This window comes from Oncorhynchus mykiss, unplaced genomic scaffold (genome assembly GCF_013265735.2).
Source record: "Oncorhynchus mykiss isolate Arlee unplaced genomic scaffold, USDA_OmykA_1.1 un_scaffold_169, whole genome shotgun sequence".
NCBI classification, from domain to species: Eukaryota; Metazoa; Chordata; class Actinopteri; order Salmoniformes; family Salmonidae; genus Oncorhynchus; species Oncorhynchus mykiss.
In genome coordinates, this window is record NW_023493669.1 from 120811 (window position 1) to 127358 (window position 6548).

Below are 6548 nucleotides of genomic sequence, written 5' to 3' on the forward strand. Positions count from 1 at the left end.
CCACCAACCCCAGGCTCTCTGAGGCGTTGCAGGAGAACCGGGATCTCCTGAGCCCAAACCGGTACCGGCTGCCAGAACGCAATACGCTGATGCGGAAGTTTGGGAATCCGTACCTGGACGAGGCCCTGCAGAACACACAGCACCTCCGTTATGCATCGTACAGGTTGGTTACCAGGCTGCAGGTAGAACTCTTTACGGTTCCAGGTCAAACCCTATAAGTTTACAGGTAGAACCTTTTTACCAAAGCGTAATTTGAGGGCTCTTCGTTGAGCGAAAAGCTTTTACCTGGAACCGAAACGGCTTCTCCAACAGAGATAGCAGAATAACTCTTTATGGTTCTGGGTTCTGTTTCTAAGAGTGTAGAGCACCCAGCTGTAATTTAAGTATATTGCAACACTGTTATCTTTAAGTAAATACAGTTCCTCTTCTTCTTTTTCTTCCAGACTGCCCCCGGGGCTTCAGGGGCAGGATAACCGCTACGCTGTGGTTCCGCCGTATGGGCCGCGATCTGGCCACTGGGCTGGCAACGCACGCTCCGGCCAGGAGGGGGATGATGTCTGGGCCTCCGAGAGGGTTCTACCGCACGGAACTGTGCAGAACCTCACCAAGTGGTCCATGTACCGCGAGGTCATGGAGTCGGAGGGCATCACTTCCGCAGCACCGGGAAAACTGGAGGGAACGGGGGAACCGGACTGGAACCCTAATAGAGAGGGGGAACCCAACAGCTGGTACGAGAAGGTAGGACAACCTCTACTCAACATTCTTACCTTAATTCATGGTCTGACAAACATCGCTGTAGCTCTGCAACCTGTAACCACAGATGCGGAAGGGAGATATCGGTAGATTGAGATGCATCCAATGCAAACAAAACAGATGTCTCAACATTAAACTGACAGATTTTGATGGCTCTCCCCTAGTCTTAGCTGGCTCTGGCTCTCCCCTAGTCTTACCTGTCTCTCCCCTAGTCTTAGCTGGCTCTGGTTCTCCACCAAGTCTTACCTGGCTCTGGCTCTCCCCTAGTCTTAACTGGCTCTGGGTCTCCCCTAGTGCTACCTAGCTCTGGCTCTCCCCTAGTCTTACCTGGCTCTGGCTCTCCCCTAGTCGTACCTGGCTCTCCCCTAGTCTTACCTGGCTCTGGCTCTTCCTAGTCTTACCTGGCTCTGGCTCTCCCCTAGTCGTACCTGGCTCTGGCTCTCCCCTAGTCGGACCTGGCTCTCCCCCTAGTCTTACCTGGCTCTGGCTCTCCCCTAGTCTTACCTGGCTCTCCCCCTAGTCTTACCTGGCTCTCCCCTAGTCTTACCTGGCTCTCCCCTAGTCTTACCTGACTCGGGTTCTCCCCTAGTCTTAGCTGGCTCTGGCTCTCCCCTAGTCTTAGCTGGCTCTCCCCTACTCTTAGCTGGCTCTGGTCTCCACCAAGTCTTACCTGGCTCTGGCTCTCCCCTAGTCTTACCTGGCTCTCCCCTAGTCTTAACTGGCTCTGGGTCTCCCCTAGTGCTACCTGGCTCTGGCTCTCCCCTAGTCTTACCTGGCTCTGGCTCTCCCCTAGTCTTACCTGGCTCTGGCTCTCCCCTAGTCTTACCTGGCTCTGGCTCTCCCCTAGTCATACCTGGCTCTGGCTCTCCCCTAGTCGTACCTGGCTCTGGCTCTCCCGTAGTCTTACCTGGCACTCCCCCTAGTCTTACCTGGCTCTCCCCTAGTCTTACCTGGCTCTGGCTCTCCCCTAGTCTTACCTGGCTTTCCCCCTAGTCTTACCTGGCTTTACCCTAGTCTTACCTGGCTCTCCCCTAGTCTTACCTGACTCTGGCTCTCCCCTAGTCTTACCTGGCTCTCCCCTAGTCTTACCTGACTCTGGCTATCCCCTAGTCTTACCTGGCGCTGGCTCTCCCCTAGTCTTACCTGGTTCTCCCCTAGTCTTACCTGACTCTGGCTCTCCCCTAGTCTTACCTGACTCTGGCTCTCCTCAAGTCTTACCTGACTCTGGCTCTCCCCTAGTCTTACCTGGCGCTGGCTCTCCCCTAGTCTTACCTGGCTTTACCCTAGTCTTACCTGGCTCTCCCCTAGTCTTACCTGACTCTGGTTATCCCCTAGATTTACCTGGCTCTGGCTCTCCCCTAGTCTTACCTGGCTCTCCACTGGTCTTACCTGACTCTGGCTCTCCCCTAGTCTTACCTGGCGCTGGCTCTCCCCCTAGTCTTACCTGGCTCTCCCCTAGTCTTACCTGGCTCTGGCTCTCCCCTAGTCTTACCTGGCTCTCCCCCTAGTCTTACCTGGCTTTACCCTAGTCTTACCTGGCTCTCCCCTAGTCTTACCTGACTCTGGCTCTCCCCTAGTCTTACCTGGCTCTCCCCTAGTCTTACCTGACTCTGGCTATCCCCTAGTCTTACCTGGCGCTGGCTCTCCCCTAGTCTTACCTGGTTCTCCCCTAGTCTTACCTGACTCTGGCTCTCCCCTAGTCTTACCTGACTCTGGCTCTCCTCAAGTCTTACCTGACTCTGGCTCTCCCCTAGTCTTACCTGGCGCTGGCTCTCCCCTAGTCTTACCTGGCTTTACCCTAGTCTTACCTGGCTCTCCCCTAGTCTTACCTGACTCTGGTTATCCCCTAGATTTACCTGGCTCTGGCTCTCCCCTAGTCTTACCTGGCTCTCCACTGGTCTTACCTGACTCTGGCTCTCCCCTAGTCTTACCTGGCGCTGGCTCTCCCCCTAGTCTTACCTGGCTCTCCCCTAGTCTTACCTGGCTCTGGCTCTCCCCTAGTCTTACCTGGCTCTCCCCCTAGTCTTACCTGGCTTTACCCTAGTCTTACCTGGCTCTCCCCTAGTCTTACCTGACTCTGGCTCTCCCCTAGTATTACCTGGCTCTCCCCTGGTCTTACCTGGCTCTGGTTCTCCCCTAGTCTTACCTGGCTCTCCCCTAGTCTTACCTGGCTCTGGCTCTCCCCTGGTCTTACCTGGCTCTCCCCTAGTCTTACCTTGCTCTGAATCTCCCCTAGTCTTACCTGGCTCTCCCCTAGTCTTACTTGGCTCTCCCCTAGTCTTATCTGGCACTCCCTTAGTCTTATCTGGCTCTCCCCTAGTGTTACATGGCTCTGGTTCTCCCCTAGTCTTACCTGGCTCTGGCTCTCCCATAGTCTTACCTGGCTCTCCCCTAGTCTTACCTGGCTCCCCCCAGTCTTACTTGTCTCTCCCCTTGTCTTACCTGGCTCTGGCTCTCCCCTAGTCTTATCTGGCTCTCCCCTAGTCTTACCTGGCTCTGGTTCTCCCCTAGTCTTACCTGGCTCTGGCTCTCCTCTAGTCTTACCTGGCTCTGGTTCTCCCCTAGTCTTACCTGGCTCTGGCTCTCCCCTAGTCTTACCTGGCTCTCCCTTAGTCTTATAGAGCTCTCCCCTAGTCCTACCTGGCTCTGGCTATCCCCTAGTCTTACCTGGCTTTGGCTCTCCCCTAGTCTTAAATGGCTCTCCCCTAGTCTTACCTGGCTCTCCCCTAGTCTTAGGACCCACAGGGTTAGGACCCATAGGGTTAGGAGCCATAGGGTTAGGATCCATAGGGTTAGGGTTAGGACCCATAGGGTTAGGATCCATAGGGTTAGGATCCATAGGGTTAGGACCCATAGGGTTAGGATCCATAGGGTTAGGATCCATAGGTTTAGGATCCATAGGGTTAGGACCCATAGGGTTAGGACCCATAGGGTTAGGATCCATAGGGTTAGGACCCATAGGGTTAGGACCAATAGGTTTAGGATCCATAGGGTTAGTATCCATAGGGTTTAGGATCCATATGGTTAGGATCCATAGAGTTAGGATCCATAGGGTTAGGACCCATAGGGTTAGGATCCATAGGGTTAGGATCCATAGGGTTAAGGTTGGGACCTATAGGGTTAGGACCCATAGGGTTAGGATCCATAGGGTTAGGATCCATAGGGTTAAGGTTGGGACCTATAGGGTTAGGACCCATAGGGTTAGGATCCATAGGGTTAGGATCCATAGGGTTAGGATCCATAGGGTTAGGGCAACTAGGGTTAGGGTTAGGATCCATAGGGTTAGGACCCATAGGATTAGGACGAATAGGTTTAGGGTTAGGACCCATAGGGTTAGCATCCATAGGGTTAGGATCCATAGGGTTATGATCCATAGGGTTAGGACCATAGGGTTAGGGTTAGGACCCATAGGGTTAGGATCCATAGGGTTAGGATCCATAGGGTTAGGACCCATAGTGTTAGGATCCATAGGGTTAGGATCCATAGGTTTAGGATCCATAGGGTTAGGACCCATACGGTTAGGACCCATAGGGTTAGGGTTAGGACCCATAGGGTTAGGATCCATAGGGTTAGGATCCATAGGGTTAGGACCCATAGGGTTAGGATCCATAGGGTTAGGATCCATAGGGTTAGTATCCATAGGGTTTAGGATCCATATGGTTAGGATCCATAGAGTTAGGATCCATAGGGTTAGGACCCATAGGGTTAGGGTTAGGATCCATAGGGTTAGGATCCATAGGGTTAGGACCCATAGGGTTAGGACCCATAGGGTTAGGGTTAGGATCCATAGGGTTAGGATCCATAGGGTTAGGATCCATAGGGTTAGGACCCATAGGGTTAGGATCCATAGGGTTAGTATCCGCAGGGTTTAGGATCCATATGGCTAGGATCCATAGAGTTAGGATCCATAGGGTTAGGACCCATAGGGTTAGGGTTAGGATCCATAGGGTTAGGATCCATAGGGTTAAGGTTAGGACCTATAGGGTTAGGACCCATAGGGTTAGGATCCATAGGGTTAAGATCCATAGGGTTAGCATCCATAGGGTTAGGACAAATATGGTTAGGGTTAGGATCCATAGGGTTAGGACCCATAGGGTTAGGGTTAGGATCCATAGGGTTAGGATCCATAGGGTTAGGATCCATAGGGTCAGGACTCATAGGGTTAGGACCCATAGGGTTAGGACCAATAGGGATAGGATCCATAGGGTTAGGACCCATAGGGTTAGGATCCATAGGGTTAGGGTTAGGATTCATAGGGTTAGGATCCATAGGGTTAAGGTTAGGACCTATAGGGTTAGGACCCATAGGGTTAGGATCCATAGGGTTAGGATCCGTAGGGTTAGGATCCATAGTGTTAGGACATATGGGGTTAGGGTTAGGATCCATATGGTTAGGACCCATAGGGTTAGGGTTAGGATCCATAGGGTTAGGATCCATAGGGTTAGGATCCATAGGGTTAGGACTCATAGGGTTAGGACCAATAGGGTTAGGACCAATAGGGTTAGGATCCATAGGGTTAGGACCCATAGGGTTAGGATCCTTAGGGTTAGGATTAGGATCCTTAGGGTTAGGATCCATAGGCTTAGGATCCATAGGGTTAGGGTTAGGACCCATAGGGTTAGGATCCATAGCATTAGGATCCATAGGGTTAGTATCCATAGGGTTAGGGTTAGGACCCATAGGGTTAGGATCCATAGGGTTAGGACCAATAGGGTTAGGATCCATAGGGTTAGTATCCATAGGGTTTAGGACCCATAGGGTTAGGACCAATAGGGTTAGGATCCATAGGGTTAGGATCCATAGGGTTAGGGTTAGGATCCATAGGGTTAGGATCCATAGGGTTAGGATCCATAGGGTTAGGGTTAGGACCCATAGGGTTAGGACCCATAGGGTTAGGATCCATAGGACCCTGGTCAACAGTAATGAACAAAAGATGTGGTCAGTGTGAATGAGAGTCAATGCTAAGACATTGTACAATAATCTTCCACTGAGTGACTGTGTCTGTGTCCGGAGGAGATTTAACAGATTGATCTCTGAGGTTAATACCCTTATTGTAAGAGTCGGGGTGTTAACCCCGGTGTCCTGGCTAAATTCCCAATCTGGCCCTCAAACCATCACGGTCACCTAACAATCCCCAGTTTACAATTGGATCATTCATCCCCCTACTCTCCCCTGTAACTATTCCCCAGGTCGTTGCTGCAAATGAGAACCTGTTCTCGGTCAACTTACCTGGTAAAATAACGGATAAATAAATTAACAGTTACAGAGTTAACCTGACAACACAGAGCATTGAGTACTACAGGGTCTAACAGAGTTAACCTGACAACACAGAGCATTGAGTACCACAGGGTCTAACAGAGTTAACCTGACAACACAAAGCATTGAGTACCACAGGGTCTAACAGAGTTAACCTGACAACACAGAGCATTGAGTACCACAGGGTCTAACAGAGTTAACCTGACAACACACTGTTCACCATCAACTACCCAGACAGACAGACAAACAGCGGACGGACGGACGGACTGACCGACAGACAGACAGACAGACAGACAGACAGACAGACCTACACTACCTCAGACCAGACAGACCTACACTACCTCAGACCAGACCAGACCTGACACAGACAGACAGACCTACACTACCTCAGACCAGACCAGACCTGAGACAGACAGACAGACATGGAGACCTACACTACCTCAGACCAGACCAGACCTGAGACAGACAGGGAGACCTACATTACCTCAGACCTGACCAGACCTGAGACAGACAGACAGACATGGAGACCTACACTACCT

The 6548-nt window shown here is 51.6% G+C and overlaps 1 long non-coding RNA gene across 1 annotated transcript; it reads right to left on the reverse strand.

Moving 5' to 3' along the window:
- Positions 1-1750: 1750 nt before the first annotated feature.
- LOC118947583 lies at positions 1751-2395 on the reverse strand. Its single transcript, XR_005041824.1, has 3 exons — positions 2289-2395; positions 2198-2251; positions 1751-2127 (listed from the first exon to the last, which is right to left on the reverse strand). It is a non-coding gene; the product is annotated as an uncharacterized LOC118947583 (long non-coding RNA).
- Positions 2396-6548: the final 4153 nt, after the last annotated feature.